Raw genomic sequence first — 25408 nt, 5'->3', positions numbered from 1 at the left:
AATAGTTTTTTCTACACTCAGAACTTTTGAAGATTTTGAAAGCAGACATGAACAGTTTCCATCAATAAATAATTCCAATTGATCAATAATTTCATAGCTGATACAGATTTTGCTTCTAGCCTCAAGGCTATACCCAGTGTTGGTAGGGTGACAGATTCAGTACTAATTCTATCCCAGTTTTATACATTTTTTATTTTTAATATTTCTTCTTCACTCATATATCCCAGAGTTACGTACTGTAAATCTTTACTAGTGCCTGATGAGAACAAATTCTGTGCTTTAGAATTGCTGCAGTGGTATAAAATTTCACCTTCATCATCAATGTGCCATTGTTAATATGAAGCATGCTTTTTTTAAAGATTACTTCTGGAATTACTTGGTGTATATGCATGATGCAAACTCAAGAGTTTTCATCAAAAGTTACTAATCTCAGGAAAAAAAACCCAGATTTTAAGCTATCAGAAAAGTCTGCATGAGAACCAGAAGAGGATTAAAGGTGTTGGCTTTCTGGGCATACATTAAATCCTCATAAGGAGAGGTAGAATACACACATGGGAAACAGAAATTCTGGTCTTGGAAAATGTAGCTGACAACACTACAGTATAATTTTTTTAAAACCTTTACGAACTGCGATACATGTAGGGTATATATGTGTCTCCCATCTGCTCCTTGAGATGAAAGTGAATTATCTAGTCAAGAATGGGAAGGAACTATCTGCATCAGTGATTTCTTGTGTCTAAACTAGCTAAGCTTTTTCCAGAAAAGCAGGGTTTTTTTAGTCTGGGCCTGTTGTTTCTGGGAACCGTGCCAGTATCTCTATATGATATTTTGCTTATCATCCTGATATAATAGCTTGGTGGTTTCTGATCTTTTTCACAATGTAGATATATCCAGACAATTTTGTAAGCAGAGACAAATGGGCCCTTGCTTAAATCTTCAGAAGGTATTTAGGCATGAATCTCTGATATTCCAATGAGCAAAAGTACATTAACAGCTTTGTATCGTGGCTGCTTGAACTTATGTTTCAATCCAGATTCCTGTTTCAATTCTTACATTATAGATCATTAATTATGTGAGACAAGGAGCTGTATTTTTAAAAGTCACTTTATCAGGTAAGTTATAAAAAGGGATAAATAGTCTCCTTAAGAAGTCCTTAAATCAGAGGAGAAACTGGGTTAAAACAAGCAGGCAAAACTCTTCAAGCAAATAGAATATTTTTTGTACATATCTCTTCCCCCAAAATTCCCTATTTGTTTCTGCCCATAATATATTCAGCAAAGGATAAGATACTCCAATTCTGAAAAGTGCTTATAAATGAAGTCCAGTAACATTTTCAGTGAAAATAGTTTGGATAAGTCTCTGAAAATTCAGGGGAAAAGTGATAGGGGTGGGAACAAATTAATTTGTGAATAGTTCCAGTATTAAATCAGTCTTTCAGGATTTTATATTCCCTTTCATAGATCTTTTAGTATTGAATTATAAGGTTATAATTTGCATCAAGACATTGGACTCATTGGATTATAGAAAAAGCATATCTCCTTATCATGAAAAAAACCCCAGAGACTGTTCAAATTATCTGCTAAAGTAAGAACATACTCCATTTAATATTCTCTTATTCTCTTTTATTGAACTCAGAGTAACCAAAGCACAGTTAACTTCCAGAAAATAGACCTGTGACCATAACACTATGCAAAAGTACATACAGGTGTGTATGTCTTCTGTTACAAGACTCCTTATTTTTCAGCACAAATTGTTTAACTTTTGTTCACTTTTTCGCATTGCATTGTGGACCTGCCTTGGAAACCAGTTACTTTTGACAGGGAGTGACAATTTCCTAATTTTGGGCACACATGTAAGTTCGGTTGCAATCAACAGTGCTTTAACTGGTGATGACCCTTAGTACTTGAAGTCCTCCAGTGACATCAGTGTTTCTGATGAGGAGATATATCACTTTAGTATCTTTTTTTTTTTTTTTTTGTTTTGTTTGTTTGGGGTTTTTTTGTTTGGTTTGTTTTTTGTTTTTGTTTTTTTTTTAAATTATTATTTTTTACACAGCACATGCATATTTTAGAAATGTGGGAAATAAAACTAAGGGAATAGTTCCCATTTAGGAGATGACAAGAGTTTTCAGCAGTCCCTCTGATCTGTTTTGGATGAAGACAGTCCTGCCGCAAAAACACAGGGCACTCTCTGCCTCCTCCGTTCCCTGCTGGCCTCCTTCCTTTGGCAGGCAGAGCGACGTGAAGTCACCCAGCAGCTTTCCCCAGCACGCCCTGTACTCAGCTGTGTTACAAAGCCCAGCGTGGGACCCATGCTCAAACCAAATCTACACTAAAGCACAGCTCAAAAGCCACAAATTGACCACTCTTGCCAATAGGAATCTTGATTCTCCCGCTTGTGGTGTATAACGATCTCAACTTTCATGACAAACAATAAATGTTGAACTCGAATGAACAAAGCTGGCAATAGAGGACAAAGGACTACAATGAAGAGCCCAGAAATCAGTTTGAAATCTCTTGAGTTTTACTCTGATCAAGAATCAAAATTGACTTTTAAATATTTAGCATAGAATCAGGTCTTAGAACTAAATGAGCAAAAAAGACTCTTCGCACCCAATTCCATGGCACTAACCTGAAAGACCATATGGACCACTCTGAGGTCCATAAACTAAGTAACCCTGCACCTGAAACGGAGAGATACTGTGTCCTGCTAGTTTAGCAGTGCATTGAAGTTGATATCCTACTTCCTGAGAAAATGCCACTGGACTATATTAAAAATGTAAAAAAAAAAAAAAAAAAAAGAAAAAAAGAAAGAAAAAAGATAACTTCTATGCGTAAAACAAGAAAGTTGTTACAGGCTTTAAAGATCTCTCATTGGAGCCTAATCCTGTACTATATAGGTCACTTAAACTTTTTAGAGTGTGGAATTTCCCATCTATTCCTCTTTTACGCATTTATTTTTGGCTAGCTTGAATGTAGTGGCCTCTTCCATGCCACTCCACATGTAATCTGCCCTGACTTCCATTTCTAGATCTAACTTAGTATGTGAAATTTTTCTTTGGGATCTGAGCATGCCCAAACTTTAAGCAACACTTCTCATCTTTTCATTCTTTTTTCATCTGGGTCTCAGTAGCTACACATCTGAGTCACAACAACATTGTAAGTGGAATTTGTGACATTTTATTAAAAAAAACCCAAGTGCTTCCCCACCCCGAAATGCAAACCTTAGACAGAAAATGGAGTAGATAATAGTTTAAGAGGATAGATGAATTTTTAGATCTGTGAAAACTCTGAGATAAATCAACAAAACACCCACTTTGAAATTATAACCTTACTACTGGCTTCACAGGTTTCTCATCCATAAGAGAAGCATTCATATTTGCCCCAGTAAGTTAACAACGTGTAGCAGAACCAGTTTAGAAGTCCAATGTCAATAGATTCAAGTGGTCTAGTTACTTTAACTGTGATGCTGAGTTCTTGCAAGAATTATGGCCATCTGGGTTGGATAATTAATATTACCAAAAAAACCCCCTCAAATACAGAGGTGTTTGTGTAATTAATACACTTGTAGGTCATCTGAAGCAAAAAGTGCTAGGAATAAAATTGGGGAAATTTGAGAAGGTGGCCAAATTAATGTTTTAGGATGCATTATAAGAGCTTCCCCAATATTCTGAAGGCCTAAATTGAAAAGTTCTTACTGTATAATCTGGACAATATACCACTCAAACAATGAAAACTTTTCCTTTAACACATCATCTGATAAACAGCTGTACTGCATGGTTCATATTTCCTGTGTTGTTTGAGTTCTACTTTTGCAAAAGTCCGTCTGAAGAACACAATACAGTATGTTGTCTTAAATGATTTCTATTCTCTCTCCTCCTGGAGAACTGGTCATCAAAGATTTACAACAGGCTCTGAAAAAATGATGCTGAACTGACAATACCTTTCATGAAAGGGAGTGGCTTCAAAGTTCAGTAAATGAGACAAATACTAACCCTGATGTACAGGCTTTTCTTCAGAATACACCTTTAGCATTAGTAAAAATACCTGAGGAATGCATTAATTTCCCACAAATAACTGAAGCAAATAAAAATAAAAATAAGCATACATACAATCTAATGCTGTACTTAGAGAGGAAAGGTTTATTAAAGTAGCTTTATATTAAGTCAGAACCAAAGTTTATAGAAACTGCCTAGCTCATGTCTGCAAAAACCATCTTTATCATCAGATAACAAATCCAAAGCAGGAGTATCTGACTAACTATACTGTCCTATCAGTTGAACAGGGACTAAATCATGACATCTTAGAGAATTTTTTTTTTTTTTTTTTTTTTTTTTTACAACTTCCTTCTTACTTAGAGTGATGTATATGGGCTTTCAGCTTCCTTGCTGGCCCTGCGCTTTTCCACACACATGTGTGTGAGAGGCTGTCACGGCTACTTCTTCCTCCTCTCTTGAGCCAAGTCCTAGCCTGGGATGCCTACATATCTCAGATGAGGGACTAATAGAGCACATAATGATTCTTTGTGTGGTTACAGTAAGCTCCATTTCCACCATTTCACTTTCATAATAGTAAAAATTATTGTGATAATAGCTCACAGTGATGTTTTAAGAAACAGTAAACCAATGACATTAAGGTTTGGCCGCATAGCCCTGAAATTACTCAGACTCTAAGTGACAACTGAATGGCTATGTGAGAGACAAAATTGTAGCTACAGCTTACTTAGGCCTGGACCACTGCACTAACTCTAACACACTTTCTTAAAATGTAGGACCATATCTGGGATGAGATTCATTCCCATCCTGTTAGCTAACATGGAAGTTTTAAGCAAGTAAGACGACCAAATTCTGCTGTCAGTTACACTCAGTAAATGTGCCGGTCATTCAAGATGTACAGAATTTGGATTTGAAGATGGTTTTATCACATGCAGCTTCCCCAAAACTACTTTGTCTCTTTAGAGAACAGATGCTCAGCCCTGCTGATATATGGCTGAAACATATGGCTGTGGACCTTCAAGTTAGGAAAGATATAAATAAAATATGCATGACTTGAAATAATATCATACAATGCTATACATATAGCTGTCTTAGCAAAAGTCCAAATTAGCATGGCTAAATATTTATTGAGAAAAAGAGAATATTGTAATACTGTTGTGCCGCAGGGAAAGAAAGGAGGTAGTTCAGTACTGGGTGGAATTCCATACCAACACCTTGTCTGCCTGCAACTGCCTGATCCTAAAAAGACCTCAAAAGATGTTAAATCTTGGGTAGCAGTACACATTTCTTAAGAACTGTCGGCAGGGAACATGCCAAAAATCCCAGCTGTCCTATAAAAGTATTTGTGAATTGCTTCATCAAAATAGTAATTTAGTCCATAGACTAGAAATGAAAAATTATCTTTTTAGATCCAAATGTATGCGAAGAAATAAAGTAAAAGCTATGATTTTTTTACTAAGGTAGATGTTAATGAAAACAGTGTTTTAGCCATAGTTGAATAATGTACTCAGATGTCATGGTCAATTCAAATCTTTTTTATTAGAAGTAGCTTTGCAGCTGGCTATAGCATCTGTTGGTTAAGCTAACAGGAGAAATCCGCAAGTTTCCTTCATCATCTTCGCACATAATGTAAGAAAACTATGATACTAACAACTTTTTTTCAAATCATAGGAACTTTTTTTTTTTTTTTAAACAGGAATCAATCAAGATACCTGCCAAGAAATCAGCACAACTATGTTCCAGATAGTGAAGAAGTAACACAGACCTTTCCTTGAAAGAAAGTGTAATGACCTCAATGCATTTTTGGCAGTAGGAAAAAAATAGCACTGTAATACTTTCTGGTTTTGTAGCTAGACATAATTATAACATACACTAGATTAATTATTTCAGGCCATAAAGATCTTGGAAAACTGACTGATTTTTTTATTTTGTCCTTGCATACTTGAGTTTGATTTGATTTGGAGGAAAGGAGAAAGAGAAGGTCTTTGCTCTGATTTTCAGTGTGACCAAGGTGGGAAATAAAGAGCGTGCTGTTCCTGGAAAAAAAGCTCAAGGTATCTGCACCAGCAATTACAAGCAATCAGAGAACACTTGAATATTGGTTGTAGTTAGGTGGAAATTCTTGCTTGCCATAAAATGAGAGGCAGGGTCACATTTATCTACTGTTCTTGTTCTTGTGTTCTGCCAATACAAACTCAGTCCAATGCTATCCTAAATGCATTATAGCGCACATATATTTAGGGCTTAGAAAGAATATTTATTACTCTGGAAATATGACTACTGTCTCACAACATCTCTCACATTTGCAGATAAGGGTGAAAAGGTTCATATACTTTTTCCACTGTAGGAAAGAAGGTATATATCTTCTCATATTCATGGAGAGAGAGATTAGGAATTTATAATGTTTACATTCTCTCAGTTATTATGAATAGCAATGAAATATATTAGTATAAATCTATTTAAGTATAACAAATTATAAAAATTAATATAAACACTTTAATAAAACAATACAGAAAAAGTATCATAACAAAAGTAAATAAAAAATTTTTGAGGGGGAGGAAACAATACTAGATTAGAAAGTCATGTTTCTTTCCTTGAAGCCTAACTTAATGAAACAGTTTAAGAATAGTTTATCCTTCCATCTTTCATTGCCCTTGAATGTGGGTCAGTGTTAAACTGAGTCAGAATATAACTCTCTGTTTCCCACTGCATGTTCTGGTTTATGATCTCAAAAACCCTTAAATGAAGCCTCATGAGTAAGTTCTGCATACACTTTCAATGACTTCTCAAGTGTGTCTCTCTTACCTACCCATGGTGGATATTTAGGTGACTTATTCTTGACTACAGCATACCTGACTTATTTTTAGAGTCCAGTCAAGAAATCAGAGTCTCCCAGAAAAAATGTTGTCATATACTTCTACAAAATGTCTAACATATATCATATTATACTGCATTTAGAAGTGTACTAGCAAATTTCTCCAGCCAGGGTACATTTTACAAATGTAGAAGCCAATTCTACCATGAACTGTGATGAGGTAAGTCCCTGCGGCACATGTGATGCTCAAATTGAGCATGTGGCCCAAGAAGACTCCAGATTGCATCCAGATTTGTAGCCGTATATCCTTTTTTGATTATGATTCAATGAATCTCACATCAACACTATTTCAGTAATAGCCGACATTGACAAAATGTGTCATTTCACACAAAGTTCTGAAACCCCAGTTTCTATGGGATGAAAAAAAGTTTGTTTTTTTTAAAGGGTTATTATTTTGGACTCCTTTTTGCACAGGAGTATATAAGCACCCAGTCCCATTTAAAAAATTGAAAAATTTGAGCAGTATTTTCATTTACTTTTCTAATATATTTATTAATATACAATAACTTTTCAAGCACTTTTTCAATGACTTGGTAATATCTGTCAAACTTCTCACTTCAGATCAAAATCAAAACCCAACAACTTCAAAAGGTACTATAAAATAAATGTATGTCCCAGACAAATGTACAAGCCATCTCCTCTCTGACTCAGCTTCATTTTTAGAGCTTATTTTAAGGTTATACGAGAGAGAGGACACAATTCTTCTCTCACCTGCGAGGTGTCAGTTTGCTTTACTCCTGAGCCATGCTCAGATACATATGTGAAGAAAACATTCATTTACAGAGAATGCTATCTAAACCCGATTCTTCATTCTCACCTTTTTTCTTCCCTATGCAAGCTTCAGCCAGGATGGTGCTCATGTGAGTTTAAGCTCCACTATTAAGTGTTGTATTTGAATAAATAAATGCATGAATAGTACAGAGTTCTTAAAGTGCAGTTAAAAAGTCCTACAATTTCTTGCTACTTAAGAGAAGTATCTAGCAGTATCCTCTTACATTCCTGCCACAAGACACCTGTCAGTGTGTTCAAAGTGAAAGATCAGCTTATTGTAAAGATTTGGAATGAAATTAGTATGCACCTTGTCAGGCAGAGGGTGAAGAAAGTAATCTTTTTTAAAGAGTACAACATCCTTATTACAGGGAGGAAGGCAAGAGGGAGAGAACTTGTGTGCATGCTTTAGTGAGTCAGCACACCTAATATACAAAAATATAAGAATTAGAGTATTTAATCTTTTGCATACTAAGGGTCATTGCACTTTATCTGCAGTGATAATACTGCAGGATTCCTGGGTATAGCTTGTATCTGAAGTTAAAGTGATTTTTCTACTATTTATTTAAGTGAAAAAAATGCCTCTTTTAAAAAAAAAAATCAAGTTGGGAATAATTTATGACAGTAAGGATTTGCTGTTTATTAAAAATAATTTCTATCTTCTCTCTCTGGTTTGCACTATTGTACATTTTCTTACATAATCATTCTTTATCAGACAGAACTGAGGTGCCAGTAGCAACAGAAGATCTGCTGCTGATGATGTGTGGCTTGTTATCCAAAATATTGTCTGAATTTATATTGTGATTAAGGAGACGGCTCAGGATTTGAGCCTTCTGATGTTCTTTTATCTACTGCAGTAGATAAAAAGTCATATGCATTCCATATGTTGAGCATTCCCTCTTTAAGAGAGAGAAAGATGTTATCAATATTTTAGGATACTGCCAGAAGGACAAAGTTCTCCCTTAATGAACACATATTTCAGAACATGGGGTTCTATATATAGATGAATATTTACAGAAAGTGGGGAATTATCACCATCATTTAGAATAAGCACAGTAATATGAGTGGTAGACTTTTTCAAAGCATTCCTTACCAGCTTGTCCCCCTACCCTCTCGTAGCACCACTGATAGTGAAGAAGATAGCTTAAGTATAGTAATGAACTGTATTATTCATTAGAAACTTGACAGACAATTTACTGAAATCATATTACATTTTTAAAGATCGTGATACTCTGGAGCAAAATGTTGAAGTTATTTACAGTATATGAAAACAACAGTAGTGCTAGTTTAACATATTCCATAAGAAGGTACTTACTTCTGAAATATTAGTTTAAATTTGCTTCTTAGAAAATTATTAAGAACAACTCCTACTATTTGGGGAACAGGAAAATTAGCTGAAACTGTGGTGACCTCACAGCACATTCTGACATCTAGTAGCTCTTAACAAAAGTAAAAAAAAAAAACCAAGAACCCTGACACTCAAGTGAGGAAACATTTTAAAAAGTTCTTGCTCTTCAATTACAAACTCTACTCAGGAATTAGAAGATTAGAAGAAAAAAATAAGGATATTGAGCGTGCTGCCTGCTGAACAGCTTTTAAACCTTCACGTAAGCAACGTGATGCAAACATTTGAAAAACTACTTAATTTTAGGGAGAAAGACAGCAAGTGCAAAGGGTCCATGTAAATCTTATCAGTGCAAAGTTTAGCAAAATGAGGACAGCATGCAAGTTTGAATACAGTGAAGGGTTTCATTGGCAGCAGGACAGGTTGTAGATGGGTTTAAACACTAACTTTGCAAAGAAGGGATTTTTCTCCACTTCATTTGTCTAAATTTTTGCAAGGAGGGGAGAAGAAAGTCTTCCCTCATTTCATTCCATTCCTCCTAAGACATCCCTTTTCTGGCCTTTTCAATCTTTCTTTGTTCCAAGACTACTTCGAATGGGAGGCAAGAGCGAAAGGAAAGCCTGTTTAATTAGCACACTGAGCACAGTGCCATCTTTCCCCACGCAGAGGCGTGCAGGAAGAGGCTCTCGCATCTTCCAGCACCCGCTCTCAGTTGGCTCAGTCATTTGCGAAATGTTTGCCAGTCTCTCTCCTAGATGCTCTGAACAAATATTGCAGCACTCTGGGGGAACATTCGATATGAATGGGGCAAAAGAACATGCAGAACAATTTCCAACGCTTTCCTCGGGAAAGTATTTTATTTTATCTGTTTTCATTTGAAAACAGCAAGAGATCCTTCCTCCAGAAAAATATCCCTGTTGCATGAATTTCATTAGCATAACTAGGGAGCTCCAACTGGGTACCAAATGGTATGACTTACATTCATGTATATATTTTCTGCCATATGTCAAGGAGCTGGCTGTATCTTGAGAATATTATGGTTCTGGCTGATTCAGCACAGTGAACAATCCACAGCCAAACATTCAGAAATATGTGCTTAAGGCAGAGAGTAAGGATTTCCATGTCAGTCATTTTTATTTGTAAAGATAAAGAAAATCACTGGCTTATGAATATCAGAATCAGCTGAAGTTCCCATATGAGTTCTTACTTATACAGGATAATAAAAATACATCATATATTACAGAGAAATGCGTGATAACGCCACAAACAATTGTGGTTTTATTTGCAGACCTGAAAGCAATTTTGTAACTATTCTCCATACATCTAAGATTTAAACTCATTTTGCTAACAAAATAATTTAAAAAAAACCTGACAGGATTTATCTGTCTACAGCATATTGTCTGTAATGTTTTTCAATGACAAAAATATTTCCGTAGGCTATAAATACCTGAGATCTTTCTTTTTATAGTTCAGAGAAAGTATAGAATTGCAAAACATATCCTAAATGTTTATAAAATTGAGCAATGGCACAGAACAAAAAATAACAAAATCTTTAGACTGTCTACCATGCTCAGCATTTGGTAAGTTAACATGTTTAGTACTTTAGCTATGACAGCATTATAGGAGATATTCCTGAGAAAATAAAGATACAAAAGATGAATCATAAGTCTCTACAAAATGATATCATATTAAAAGTGAGATTTAAGAACAATCTAAAGAAGCAGCTTTGGGTTCAGTATCTAACATTACCAGAAAAGTGAAATTCCCATGAAGCAGTGCTCCGTCACCATGGCAACCTTGCAAGGTAGCACAAAAGGGTTCATCTTTATGCAACACAGTTTTATAAAATCTATCATCCTAAATGTGACAGCATGTACTATCTTTTGGGTCTGCTGTGACACCACAATGCATAGGAGTTATTAAATATAACCAATGCCTCATTTATTACCAGTCAAAGAAGTTACCTTTTAAATGCAAATGTTTAAAATTAAAATGAAGGGTTTAATCAGTAAAGCTCCCCAACCTTAAATTACCATAGGGAGAGTAACATTATCAGCTTTGCCGACATTGTGTTTTAAATATACTTTTAAAATATTAATACTAAGATCTACGCTTATTTTTGACAACTGTGACATGACCTTTAGAAGTGAAACTAATAAAAGCAGTATGACCATGGTCTTTTGAAATAAAACCCTATAATCTCAAAGCATAAAAGCTATACTAATAAGTGATTACAAAGGGGATTACAGTGCAACCTAGAGAGTGTATCTTTAACAATTCTCAGGACACCCTTTTTTACCCCATAAATATAATTTATTAAACTTAAAACATGCTTGAAAGCAAGGTTACCAGGCAAAACTGCATCAGGTGCTCCAGGTTAATTTGATTCAAGTTATTTTCTACAGAATGTCTAATTGTGAATGGCTCTGCCTATTGATCTCTTGCTTGGATCAATAACTTTTTTCCATCTCTGTGAACCACACAGGGAGAAGAGAGAAAAAAAGAATTATAATAGATTTCTTGTACAGAGGCTGGTCTCTCTCTTTCTTTCTTTTTCCCCAAATGTCATTTCTTATTTTGAAAAAATCATACAAAACAAAATCTCCAAGGGAATTAAAAGAAAGTATGCAAACTGTAATGAATCATAAACTTTCAAATACTCTGTTGAGGTCTTATTTTTCCTAATGCTTTTTTTTCTTTTTTTTCCACACAATTTGCATAAGTCTAGAGAAAGATATTTTAAATGACCTTTAGGATGTCAGAACATGCACAATACTGGCTTGGCTTAGTGAATGTAAAGAAAACCTGCAAGTAACCTTCTCATGAAATTGCACCATAAAAGGAACATTTTCTTTTTCTCCCATATTAGGGTATAAGCTTATGAATGAACTCAGGCATGGACCCAATAATATAAATATACATCCTGATGTAGCTTGGTTTCAAAGGTTTGGTTTGTAGGTTAGTGTGACTAACAGGCATGTCTCTTAAGCAAATGTCTTTGTATGTCAGCAATACAATTTATGTTCTTCAGAAATAACCTGTTCAAATAGAACTAAAGTTTTGAGAATAATTAGACTAGGGAAGGCACAGATGTACTTTTTTAATAAATACAGAATGTAGTCTTAATAAGGACAGGAAAGGATTATCTGAGGAGCCATCTTCTTGTCTAAGCATTTTTTGAATTCCAAGTGATTTCATTGAGGGGGGGAAGAGAGAAATGCGATGTCATTTGTCATAAGCACAAGACAGCACTTTTCCAGCTTTGCTACACCCTTTCACAGGACTCTGATGACAGAAAAGGGACTAGTAAGACAGTTTAGCCAGCTTTCTGAGACCTACCCCAGCAGGAAAGAAAGCCTTGCATTGCATAAAGTTGGCAAATAGGCTGTCTGGCACCATTTCCCATTACACTGCCACAAAGAAGGGCCTCTCTCAAGAAGTGCTGTTTCCCATTAATCCCTTGATGCACTAATGGGACATTCAAAGTTACATAATTTGTCATGAGTATCTGAGGTGGCCCTAAATTTGATGGGGGCTGAGTTAGATCCCAGCTCCTAGTAGAGTTTATGAAACAGTATAAGGTTTCATAAAATATACCTGTTGGCTCTTTTGCCCTTTTCTTGCCCTCCAGTTGCTCACATGAACATAGAGCTGTATAAATGTGCAGCTAAGATCTCATTCTTCAAAGGGATTATGAGCAATGAAAAAAACCTTCAACACAATGTAGAGAAGAACAATATAAGAAGCCTGTAAACTACATCCACAGCCTTCCAGCCTTTCAAAGATAATACCTTGAAAGACTTATTACTGCAGACCTGACATGCATAACACTACTACTAAGATTTCATGTTGACACACCTGTAAATTGGATAGCCAAGACCCACTCATGTTAGTCAAAGAGTTACCCCAGTGCAAATCTGATTGGGAAGGATGTAAATGTCAAATATAGCAACTTGGCTTTGCGTTGCAAGACCTAAAACACATTTTGTTATTCTTATATCTTAAGATCAAACTACTCAGACACCTAAATCACATATTTCTTCTTTTAAAAACCATATCTCTTTAAAAACAAAGATACAAGTTTTTCAGATGAAGAGTAATAGTTAAACTTTATGGTTTACAGCAACCAAAACTGGAATGACATTGAAGACCTGCTTAGCACATCTATGTTTTTCCTTGCATCATACGATGGAGCCACATTTGATATACTACAACTTTTTTTCAGGAAGAGCATGATGAATAGCCAGAGTCAATTGTCAGATGATTCTGAGCAATTTTATCTTGATAACAACATATTCCCAGCTCTGAAAACAATTCCATCTCAGCGTTGCCCATATTAAAACTATATTTTAAATAATACAGTATTGTATCTTTATCTGCATTTTAATTTGAATACAGTAATTAACACTAACTGCTTAGTATCTTTGATTAAGAACTGATTTCTAATACTTGCTGAACTTGATAACACCACAATATCATCTAATTTATTCTCTACCATAAATTTGTGACCTACTCTATTTTTGTCACTAGGGTCACACATATGCTTTTGCAAATACTATGACTGTTAAATGGCAATTTTCCTCCTATATATTTCACATATGTAAAAGTAAAGCAAAAATTTATAATTATTCTTTGAAAGTTATATACGATGTGTGTCATTAAATCTTGACAAATAATACAGCTGAACTGCCAACCTCATTTTAATCAATAAGAGTTTTGCAGTGGACTTCAGTGAGGCTAGAATATTGCCATTACAGAGTTTAACTAATGAACAAGATCACAGTCAGATTATTGATTCAAAGTAGAAATAAGGCTACTCCATAAAGCTCAGAGAAAAAATGTCAATATATTTAAAGTTTTGAGGTATCTGAGTAATCTGATTATAAATTAATTAGTTCAATATAAAGCCTCAAAAAGAAGTTTATATAAACAGAAAATTAGTGATTGAGTTTTATACTATTCAAACTATTGCTTCATCATATAGATGATAATACATCAGTTTATTGTAAATATTTAAAAACGCAACACTTGTCTAGATTATGCCACAGCTTAATGTATATTTTAATGTCGTAACCTGCCATAGCCCAAAGTCTGAAAGTCTTACATCAAAGACCAAAGTTAAAAAGTTAAAAACATTCCTTCAGCAGCTATTGACTATTTCAAGGCATAGATTGAGGGATGTATATTTTCATTTCTTAAAAGTGGAGAAGAGAGAATGCACTGTACAAGAAAGAAAGGTCATGGCAAAACAACACTGCAAGTAAAAAAAAAGAGCAATATGAAATCAATAGTAGTATTAGCTATATTGATGACCCTTTTCATTACTATCACTCTGAACACAAAACAAATTTCTACCATATCAGCCTGCCAATAATATCTGTGGGCTGGATGAAGGAGAGCAAGTGGGACTTTTTTCCATTTTTCTGTGAGCAATTCAATGATAAGAACAGCACTCACCATTTACTGCATAAGTGAATTAGTAGCTGACATAATACCTGGTTTAATGGCAGAAGATTGGCTTTTATACAGTTATATCCAGTACCTTTACAATAAATAATACCACAGTCCTCCCATGTCTCCTCCCTTACAAATTTAGGGCAATTAGTTGTTATTCCCAAGAGATGGACAGTGAGAAAATTTTCTCACTGGAAAGACACTGGGTTTTGCATATCTGTGCCCCAGCAACAGCTCCACCAAAACTTGAATTTACCACAGAGGAAGAAATAGCGCTCTTCAGCAACTTCTGTCTCTTGAGGACTTGTGCTTAGTAGAAAGGTGCCTTTTGAAATTAATGGTCTATCCTTGATAGCCTCTTTCATTGCTTGGCCACGATGGACTTACTGCCTGACATATCTTTGTCTACATCTCTACCCCCACCTTACTGGTCTTAGGCTCACCACTCCTGGCAACTGAAGAGAGAGGCAGTAGCTACAGGAAAATTTGGCTCCAGTTTTAATAAAGCACTTAATACAAAACCTGCCAAATTCCATTCTACGTTATGCTTGCAGGTTAAAATCCTTCTGAAGAAAGTGGGAGTATTTCCTGCAGCTGAACAATAAGGCTGGGACATAAAGCATCAGTTGGTTTGTTCCTTCACTCCAAAGAAAACAGAGAATAGTAGAACTTCAATGGAAGATTCAAAAGAAGTAAAATCATGAGAACAATACTGTCTTTGTCATCTTTGTCCTTACTTTGATATATAAAAAACTGAAAAAATTATCACTTACTGACCATCAGCTCACAGCTATATGTGCATGCTTCCTTTAAGACAACTGAAACCTAGATGATATAAACAGTTTGATAATAAGAGGTAGGTTTGCCATGCAAAAAAAGTAGTTATTAGCTGACATTTGATAATATAATCCATATGCATACCCTCAATGGATTTGTAAGGCATTTTCCCGCAATCCAACCTTCTATACTATTAAGTGTTTTCTTAAGGAAAGTATTAAATCATTGCAAGTTGATCTGTAATTCTAGAAACTCACCTTTTTCCATTTGCAGAAGGCTACTTTTGATAGCTAAAAGAGAACCTCAGACTTTTCTTTACAATAGGATATGCCAAACTAAATGCATTGCATAGCACCTCATTCAGCACACTTCAATTTTCACACTTTTATTGACTTTTATAAGAGCAGATGAATCCTGAACTTCTGAGTACTGGAAGGGAAGTAATTTTACGCCCCACATATTCTAGGCTGATCAAACCTTAAATCTTTTCTGAGTGTGTCTCAGTCAGTAGCAATAAAAGATTTGTGTATGCGAGATTATACCGTCCCTCTGGTGATTCTGCTGTCTGTGCTGGATCAACCTGTTGCACAGCAGCAACTCTGCTCTCCGTGCTTAAGTAAGGCTCCATGCTACAGCCCAGCTCTATTCCCAGCTTTGGTGTTAGCTATAATGTAAAGATTTCACATACTGCTGTAATCTTCATCTGTTTAAGCCTTTTCAGACTCTCAATAGGCAAGAAAAAGGTCAAAGGCCTAATGAAGACCTTGTTCAGTATTTATATACTAACAAACGGTAATGTATCTCACATTTTAATGAGTTACTAAAATCAGGTTAACAATGTGTAACTGTCATTAAAATTATAGATGCTTTTTTTTTTTTAAAGCTACTTTGAAATAAAATGTTTTAACAGATTTGAATTCAAAGAGAACAAACAAAAGCCAGAAGTTGCCAAAACACACACAGAGCTATGGCCATGGGTGTGCCTGGGTGTGCCTTCTTAGCATTTTCATGTTCAATGCCAAAATTCAGACGTTTGCAAATTCACAACGTAGATTGTGACAACCACGGTTTAGACCTCACAACCTTTGCTCATCCACTTCTTCAGTTACAGGAGTTTCCAGCACCAAAATTTCCTCGGTACCTGGAGGAACTTAGTATTTTTCCATGTATTGTTGAACAATCCTGCATGCTAAGCCAAGGGTTGTGAATTCTGGTGGGCAGGATCTCTCTAGCACTTTGGTTAGATCTCTGTTAGCGTTGCAATGCTTAGGTTGCCTTTGCAGAGCTAGCCTTCAATACAAAAGGATTTTTTTTCTGTAAAATTAATGGTAAGAAAGATTGACTGCCTCTGGATGTATAATTCAATTTGAAGAATCTGAAAAATGTTACTGAAAATCACCTCTATTTGCCAAAAGGCTGACAAGCTATTTGCACAAAACCATAGAAAGAATTCTGGGAGATGTCAATAATGAATAGGATAAATGTTCTCCAGCTTGATAACTAAAGGGAGTTTGCTGATAAATTTTAAACACATTCAGCATGCTGCATTGTGCTCTAGAGTCACTTTATATAGATATTGCTCCTGGATTTATACAGAAAGAAGTAGTTCTGAAATAGTGCTACTTCTGTTTCAGATTATTTGACATTTTAATGCACGTAAGTAATGTTTGTGTGTATGTAATGTATGTATGCCATTTCCTCATAAAATTTTTAGACTTCAAAAATAGTGAGGGGTTCTTTTTGGCTTTTTCCATGTTTAGATACAAAAAATTCAACATCTTTCTTTAGGGGGAATATAAATATTTGGGCATTATATTCAAACACACTCTTTTATAACAACATATACTCTACCTATTCCCTTCTCTTCTTCATTCTATTTTCTTTTACCATTATATTTGATATTAGATTTGAAGCATTTGTGCTTCAAGGTCTTTTAAGCTTATAATAATGCAGGTTTGGAATAGGCATCTAGAAGTACCCAGATACCTAATACCACACGTAAGAGTTCGGTACCTTCATACTTTTCAAAAGCTGTCCCTAAATGCTTATGTTTTGAAGAGTCAGAGGTTATTTCAACTATTTCTCTCTATTTAGGGCTAAGCTACACAAAACTCTATGAAAATTTTGGTGGAAACAGACAGAAGCTCTGTTTACAAGTTGGTGGTATAAAGGGATGAGGTGAAACTGGTTTTGACTGTTTCAGCTTGCTTATTGTAGAGGCAAACAGTAAATTCTTTCTCCTTTCTTATGTCTTCATACCCTTATTTCTTACTTCTTTTGTCACTGCTGTCAACTCTTGGATTACGTGAGAGCACTCTGCTACTTAATTCTGCCCATGGACCTAATCTGGTTACGCAAATATCATAAACCTCTGCTTAAGACTTACAGATCTTGGGGTTTTGTCTTCATTAGCCTTCCTCTCTTGATATAGATCTACTTCACAACATCCTTCTTCTCAACTGGTCTGAAAGCACGTGTGCTAAAGTACACACAGTTCTATTTAATTCACTGTATTTGAAAAGATTCTTTGCTGATGTACAGGTGATGATCAATCAAGCCTATAGCCTAAATATTTAGTATTACTTTTAGAGATATGAGTTAAAATACAGTCATGAGGGGAGGTGGATGGTTGAAGGAAGCCTTTTTGTCTCAAAAAAACATTGTCATGAACTTAAGTAATTTTGTTATCAAATCAATTATGAAAATTGAAGATATGAAAGCGTTGGAGTTGAAATGTCTTTGACAAAAACATAGCATTGTTGAACTCTGATCATACATCAAAAGTGACAGAAATGCATAAGCAGAGTTCTTCTTTTTAAAGATTAAATTAACAACTAGATAGCTTGCATGAGGCATGTCTTTCAGGTCTCTCAGGCAGTTTTCTCTGTGCTCTCAAGCCAAGCAAGGACCTTGTGATGCCAAAGGATTGCCAGGTCTGGGTTTTGCACTTCTAAATTGTGGTCCACTCCCCCACCGACAGCTCTTTCCACTTCCCATTCTTCTAAACTTCTCATCCCTTTCCTGACCCTTGCAATATAAATAACAAAGTGGACAGGCGGTTGGTTTTATTAAAGGTTTGTTTGGGCCTATTGAATATTAGAACAGTCGGTCCTAGGAGAAAATACTTTGCAGGAAATAGCTATGATGTTTTAAAGCTTTTGGAGCAGTTACCTTTCTCCTAGCAGCGGGGAGACGCAGACAGGAGGAGAAAAGAATAGAATAATAAAATCTTTTATGCCTGTATTTCTACAGCTCTTCAGAGCCTTCCTGGCTTCACTGAGACTTCACAGACACAGGTAGTTTTCAAATCCGTCTAAAAACAGATTTAAATGTCAGGCTACTGAAGCTTGCCCATGTAGTTTTCTACTTAATGCCTTAGCTTTTCAGGGGAAAGTTTTGAACACGGTAACCCCGAACAGGCTGCTCTTACTACCTTGTGCCAAAAGTCACCATCCTCCCACACTGGAAGCATCTGGCAGATGCTACAGGTATTTAACTAGCAAAGCACTTCACAAAAGAAAGATAAACTTTCACAGAATAAGGAAAAACACTGTCCTTGAGGAAAGAGGAGGGACAAGAGATGCATAAAGTTTTAGGGAAGTTCCAGTCAGCTTTACTCACACTTTTCATATTCCCTGAGGATTCTACTTAGCATAAGAAAAAACCTTTCTCTCAGTCCATATTCACACTACTGCCGTGATCATAGGAAAACTGAACACCTTCAGTGCACAATAATTAAGTGCACCTGTAATCCAATTAATATTTCATCTGTCTCCACACAGCCAGTGGCTTTGTTTTTAGACCACTGAACCCCTGTTCATTATTCATTTTAGTTTAAAACCAAACCAAAACTGAACAAAAAAACACACAAAACAAGAAAGAAGAAAAAACAGGCCAAACACAACTTGTATAGCTTCTAAAGAAAACTGAAATCCAGAAAAAAAATAATGCTAATTTAGGTAACAATACACACGGAAATTTACCCAGCAACAACGTTCAAAGTTTTCTCCTTTTTCTTTCTTGCCCTGCGTTACTACTGATAAATTTCTCTTCCCAAACCATCCTGATTGGCAGTACTGTCTGCTTGGTTTTATTCTTAGTGCCTACTTACAGACAAAAACCCTACAATAAGCTCAAACATTGAAGCAATCAGAGGAGCTCCATGCGGAGCTCCTAAAAATAAAGTAATCTAGCTTTTGAATCAAAGATATAGCAATTCTGGAGTACTGAAAAGCTGTTTTTTCAGCACGACTAACGTGTCTGGGCATGTCAACAGTCATGACCACACTTCACTGATACTCAAACATCTGCTGAAACTGTCAGCAGATGCACTAAGGGCAAAACAGTCACCGAGAACTGTACTTTAAGGTATGGAAAGTTCATGCTTTAACTGCCAATTAGGTTTTCCTCTGTCCTTCAGCATAATGACAGACATGTTGCAACCATGAATGCATCAGGGCTTCATCAGTTCTCCTCCTAAACAAAGGCTCTTAGAAAACAGAGACAACACAAGATAAAATAATATATAATATATTGCAAATATAAAGGAAAACAGATTGTGTGGTTTTTTTCTTCCCATGTACTCATTTATGTGAAGGTGAGTATTATAATCCAATATAAACTATACAAAATGATCTAATTATAACTGCTGGAGGGTTTGAGGTTGTTTTTCTCATTTGCTTTGGTTTTTTTTTTTCCTGTCAATTGCTCTATATCAGCCTTCAAAAACATGATAGCATCCTAGTAGTGACATTTCAATATGCCCTATTCTCAAACATTTCTACTAAATTAATTATCTGAAAATACCAGGCTCTGGCGGATCTGAGGGATGACAGCGAGCCCAAGCAGGAAGCTGCTCGCAGAGCTTCTGAAGTCGTCCCGCTCACCGTACAGCGGCACAGGAGGAACTACGGGCTTTGTAGGTATTTGAAGCCCATTCCTCTGTGCGGCACCGGTACAGTTTGAACACAGCCCAAAGACAGGGAAAAACAGCATTCAGCTTTTCCTTATGTGAACAGGCTGCATGTCCAGTTTCCCACTTCCCCATGTCTTTTCCCCACAGAGCAAGTGTACTGATTAGAAAATGAGGATAGATATTATAAAAGAGAAGCCTCCTCTTTACTACACAAACAGATGCTTCCTTAATATATATTAATTACTGCATAAAATAATAATAAAATAATTGTAGCAGAGACTTTTTTTCCCCATCCAAGTGAATATGCTATTGTATACTCCCCAGTGGCACATATTCAGCTATTTGTACATATATTTCACACATTGTATTACTAAATTATCAAACAATAACAGGATGTTAATCACACAATGTCTGTTTGTCTACAAGGTGCGAAACTGAACATCAGTAATGATTCCTAGAAGATATACCTCAACAATTGGCTTTCCTCCTTCTCTCTGACAGTCAACCTGTATTATCAGGGAAAAGTATGGAATTCTTTTAAACTAGAAATATTCAAACTTCATCAAATTAAATAACCCTCTAATATTTTCATATGTTCAGGGAGAAACTACAAACTCCCATTTGTCTTCTTGACTTTTAGCAAATAACAGAATCTTTTCCTGACTACAGTAAAACTGAAGATTAAGAAAGTATTTGAAGTCTTCATGAATAAAGATAATTCTGATGTACAATAATAAGTCCTTCACTGAAGCAGCCTATGATTCCATCCTCTCCTTTTGTATGAGCATATTGCAACTAAAGAAGAGTACTTAACTCACAGTGAATATATATTTGAATGGTAAGGTTCAAAGAGAAACTAAATATTAGAACACTGGCTTCAGTCTTTAAATTAAAAATCTGGGTCTTAGAGTTTGAATCTTTCTTCTGCCTAATTTAGAGCACTCTTATGGGACTGCTTTAGCCTCTGGTTTATAAAATTTTCTGGATTAGATCACAATTTCTGTTCCTCATTGGATTTGTCAGCTTTGTATAAGCATTTTTCCCCTGTATCAAAGAGCAAAAATGAACAGCTTCAGTTTTGCTGCACAAATAATTCACAAAAATGTTTTGCTGAGGTTTATCTGGCATAACAATCACCGTATAACACAGTAACCTCATTTCTTCCTGTATCACTGGAAGACCCCCATATGCCGTTGTAAATATGAGAGTCTATATAAAATAAAAATACTGAATGGCATAACATTCCTGAAAATGGGATTGTAGTACTCAATTTAAAGTATTCAAAATAAACGATCACAGCAAAATGTTGAACTTTGAGAAAGATTAATCTCCTTTTGCTTCACACTTCTAAACATGTTTGAGGCTTTTCCATGAAGATGTTTCAGTTTTCATGTTACATTCTGACTTAAAGGAATGCTTCGAATGGTATTTCCAGTTAGTCCATAAAGACTGTTAGGGCTTGGCTTGGTGTTTTGGGGGACTCATTGATACATAATTCCATCTACACAAGAAATATGATAAAATTATTCCTAGTAAAATAAAACAGAGGTGGCTGTTTTTATAGTCTGACAATTTTCTTACATGCTACCACAGTAATGTCTCTTATTATGTGTGATACATAGGCTTCAAGGCCAGAAGGGTTGGTTTTGATTATCTAGTCTTATTTCCTGCGTAATACAAATTACAGGCTGTCAGCTAATACATGAGAGACCTCCTCTTTAAGCAGTTTAACAGCTATGAATCTAGGAAATGTATTTTTAGACTTTCTGAAGCCTGCTCTTCTGACTTGGGTCTCAAGGGTATGCCAGCTACATAGAGCAGTATAGGCACATTCTTGCCTCCCAAGGTGGGTAATTAACATGACCTAGATATATGTACATTTCTGAGAATTATATGTACTTATTAAAAGCTATAGGACTAATATATAGATCAACTGGTGTTCTGAAAAGGAAAATATTAATTACACTTTTGTATTACTTTTGTAACAGCTCAATAAACACAGAACTTTCAAAAACCTGTTTCTTTAACAAGACTATCCATTTTAGGTACAACGCAAGGCATAACTCTCTGATCTACTTTAGAACAATGAATAAATATCAAATACATGTGTTTTCCTGGAAGAGACAGTAAATGACACATAAAAGTGATTTATGGATGCAGACACAGCAGTCATTTTTATTACATATTTGTCATTATAGAAAACTTGAGATAGAAGCATTTCTGAGAGGTAAAAATCATGAAGTATAGCAGCACTGAATGGTTTCAGGGTGTTTTATTTATCTGCGTATGTGCCTATGTCCTGAATGCAGCTACATGTATGTATGTTAAGTGTGTATATGCTATTAAAAATTGTTGAGGAATTTGTCCTTTAGAATTGTGAATGACTTACTGTGTTTTACTCTATGTATTCAGTGCTTCTCAATATTTTAAATAGGAATACAGGAATATATCCTTTTCACAGCAGTCTAAACAGCTCCCTTCTTTGCTCTGAGGAGGTATGTAGCAGTAGACTAACACTGGGACTCAGGTGGCTTTACGTATTGTTCAGAGTATAGATTTGCCATAGATCTTTTCCTCTGTCTAATATGGGATGTATGGATATGTATGAACACACCAATTCTATACAGATAAATATGTTGTACGAGAATCATATAAAATTACCAATTTCCAAGTTTACCTTTGTTGCTCCAATCTTGCACTTAGATACTTTTATATGATTCTTTTCTGAAGTCTAAATTTTCTTTCAAACCTTATAATACAGTTACAGTCATGGACAATATTCTTATTTGAGTAATTATTGCAGAGAACTATAGGGCTGAAAAGTCTGCTAAGGACACCAAAAAAAAGGAGTTTGTGGCTGACAGACACAGCTGTATTTACATGTGTTTGAAGGTTCATAATGATGTAAGCACCTTGAGGTATACCTGAAAAATTCATCGTTTGCACAAGTATTCAGGTGAAATGAGAGCACCAGTTCAGTACTTGTACCACTGGGAGTGTTCAGGTATATGAAGATTAAATTAAGATAGAATCAGAATTTTTTGAACTCTCACATCATATTTGTGATGATGTAAACATATACCAGTGTTACAGTTCAATATAATTACACCCAAATAACTCTTCTAAAATTGAAAACTACGTAACAACTAGTCAGTAATTGCAGTTAATACAAATAATATCAAATATCCATTTAAATGACACATCCATGCATAGTGAAAACAGCATTGTCAAAGAGGCTTTTGGCTCTAAAACTAATTTACACTTTGTTTAACACAGGTTCAACAGTAAAACCACAACATTAAGTATCTCATATGCATACAAACATAGTTTTCAAAGGTGATTTGCCTGTACCTGAGCTTGGTGATTTTTTTGAAGGTTTCTTATGGACTTTTGCAAACAGTAAGCATAGTACCTTGTAAGACCAAGCTGTTAAGCAGAGCCATTAACTGAGAAAATCAAAGGACCAGCTTGTATTATCAGCAAAACATCTGTGAGGCTCTTTTTCTGAGATGGAAAGCACTTATCTGACACCTTTTTGATATAATGCAAGTTCTTCCTAATAAAGACATTCAGGTTCAATGAAGTGGGAAATCAGGTAAATTATTTCTAATTTTTAATCCTAGAGAGAGATGTTACTGTTGGATGGGAGCGGGGTCACATAATTACCAATGTAGCTGGCATCAGGAATCAATCTCTTAGAGTTTTCAGGTAAGAGTTATGCTTCAGAAGCAGAATATTAATGGTCATTGGAAGGAGGCTTCCTTTCCTTTGGGTGGATACTCCATCTGAAAATGGGGTAACAGAGGCTCACGACATGAAATGCAGGACAGACCTATCAACTAAGGGTTAATCCAGTGAAAAATTTACAGACTTATACTCACTTACTACTGAATTTTGCTTTCCAAGCAGACTCCCCTCTCTCTGAAGAATATGCAAAGGCAGATGAAAGGGATTAGACCCAGCTGCTTTTATTTCCTCCCACCCCCAATATAAAGAGGCTGCTCAAATCAATGCTGTTATGCCAACAGTGTCAGGTGTGGTCTAGCAGTTACTCTGGCAGCCTCTTGTTATCTGAGGTTGCTTCCACACAGCTTTAGAGAAGGTGCCAGTGAATCAGCCCAGATGTTTCCCTTCTTTAAGGAACAAATGTCTACTTCAAGCAGGGAACAAAATGTACCAGAATCTCTAAGTCGCATTAGCAAGTTACAAAAAACAGCCTTTAAATTAAATGGTGTGCTGATCAGAAAATTAGCGTAAAGTGGGTGCCAACAGAACTCCCCCCAAATATAGCTGATGTAAGTGGGGAAAAAATTACTTCTTTCACTACAGTAAATTAATTCAATAAAGAAATTTAATTGCTTTCCTTTCCTCCCAAGTCTGGACAAAAGATATTTGGATAACAGGTTGGTATGTATGAAAACCATTAAAAGAATGGTGAAGATGGAATTTCATAGCGAAGTCCATGGTCCATACTCAGTTCCTATGAAAGTTTTCTCCTTTGTGCTCCTAAATTTCCCAGTTCATTGCACAGTTTCACTGTTCTACTGATACTTAATTGCTCTGGCTGGTCCCTGAAGTGAAGATAGAAAGCTACCTTCAACCAATTAAGAATGACAGGGTTACAGAAGTCTTTGAATATCACGAAAGAGACATGTTACTAGTATCAGTGCAAATGATATTGTTTAATTAAAAGATTTTAAAGGAGACTGGATAATTCAAATTTTTGTTGTTTCTAAGTAGCTTGGCATATTATTACAGCCATAGAAAATTACCGTAAAGAGTAGGTTAAAAATTTTGTACGCAGTGTTGTTACTTCTACAAGAACAATTGATTCTGATGAGACTATTTAAATATCTTTTTAAATTCTTTTGTGGGGAGTCATTCTTGGTGGAAAAAAATCATTATGATGTGCATTTAGAGAGCATAGTCCATGTTTCCAGTTACATCAGTACAATTTTAGGGTGGTTTTCTTAAGAGTTCTTCAAGTTTACTCCTGAATTTAGTAAGCTTGCATGCAGGCAAATCTTAAGAGATGTTTGAAAATACTCCTCCTTAGGGCTATGATTTCTTTCCACTTAACTGGTGAAACTCCACTGAGCGTGATTCTGATTTGATTAATGTTAAAGTCAGTTGAGACTTCTGCTATAAGTGAGATGCATAATAATCTCCAATTACTTTTGGTTTTCACTAAAATAATAGAAATTACAGTCTGTTGGGCTGATTTGTTTAGCTGCTCTTGTAGATTTCAAGGACTGAATTTTATCCTAGAAAAATCTTAGC

General features: G+C 35.6%; 1 protein-coding gene across 25 annotated transcripts in view; it reads right to left on the bottom strand.

Moving 5' to 3' along the window:
• Positions 1-25408, bottom strand: part of NRXN1 (neurexin 1) — a 715706-nt gene that overhangs the window by 601580 nt on the left and 88718 nt on the right. The gene's annotated exons all lie outside the window — the stretch shown is intronic.

This window comes from Haliaeetus albicilla, chromosome 13, assembly GCF_947461875.1.
Source record: "Haliaeetus albicilla chromosome 13, bHalAlb1.1, whole genome shotgun sequence".
NCBI classification, from domain to species: Eukaryota; Metazoa; Chordata; class Aves; order Accipitriformes; family Accipitridae; genus Haliaeetus; species Haliaeetus albicilla.
The sequence above is the reverse complement of the archived record's forward strand: the minus strand, read 5'-3'. Positions and strand labels throughout refer to the sequence as shown.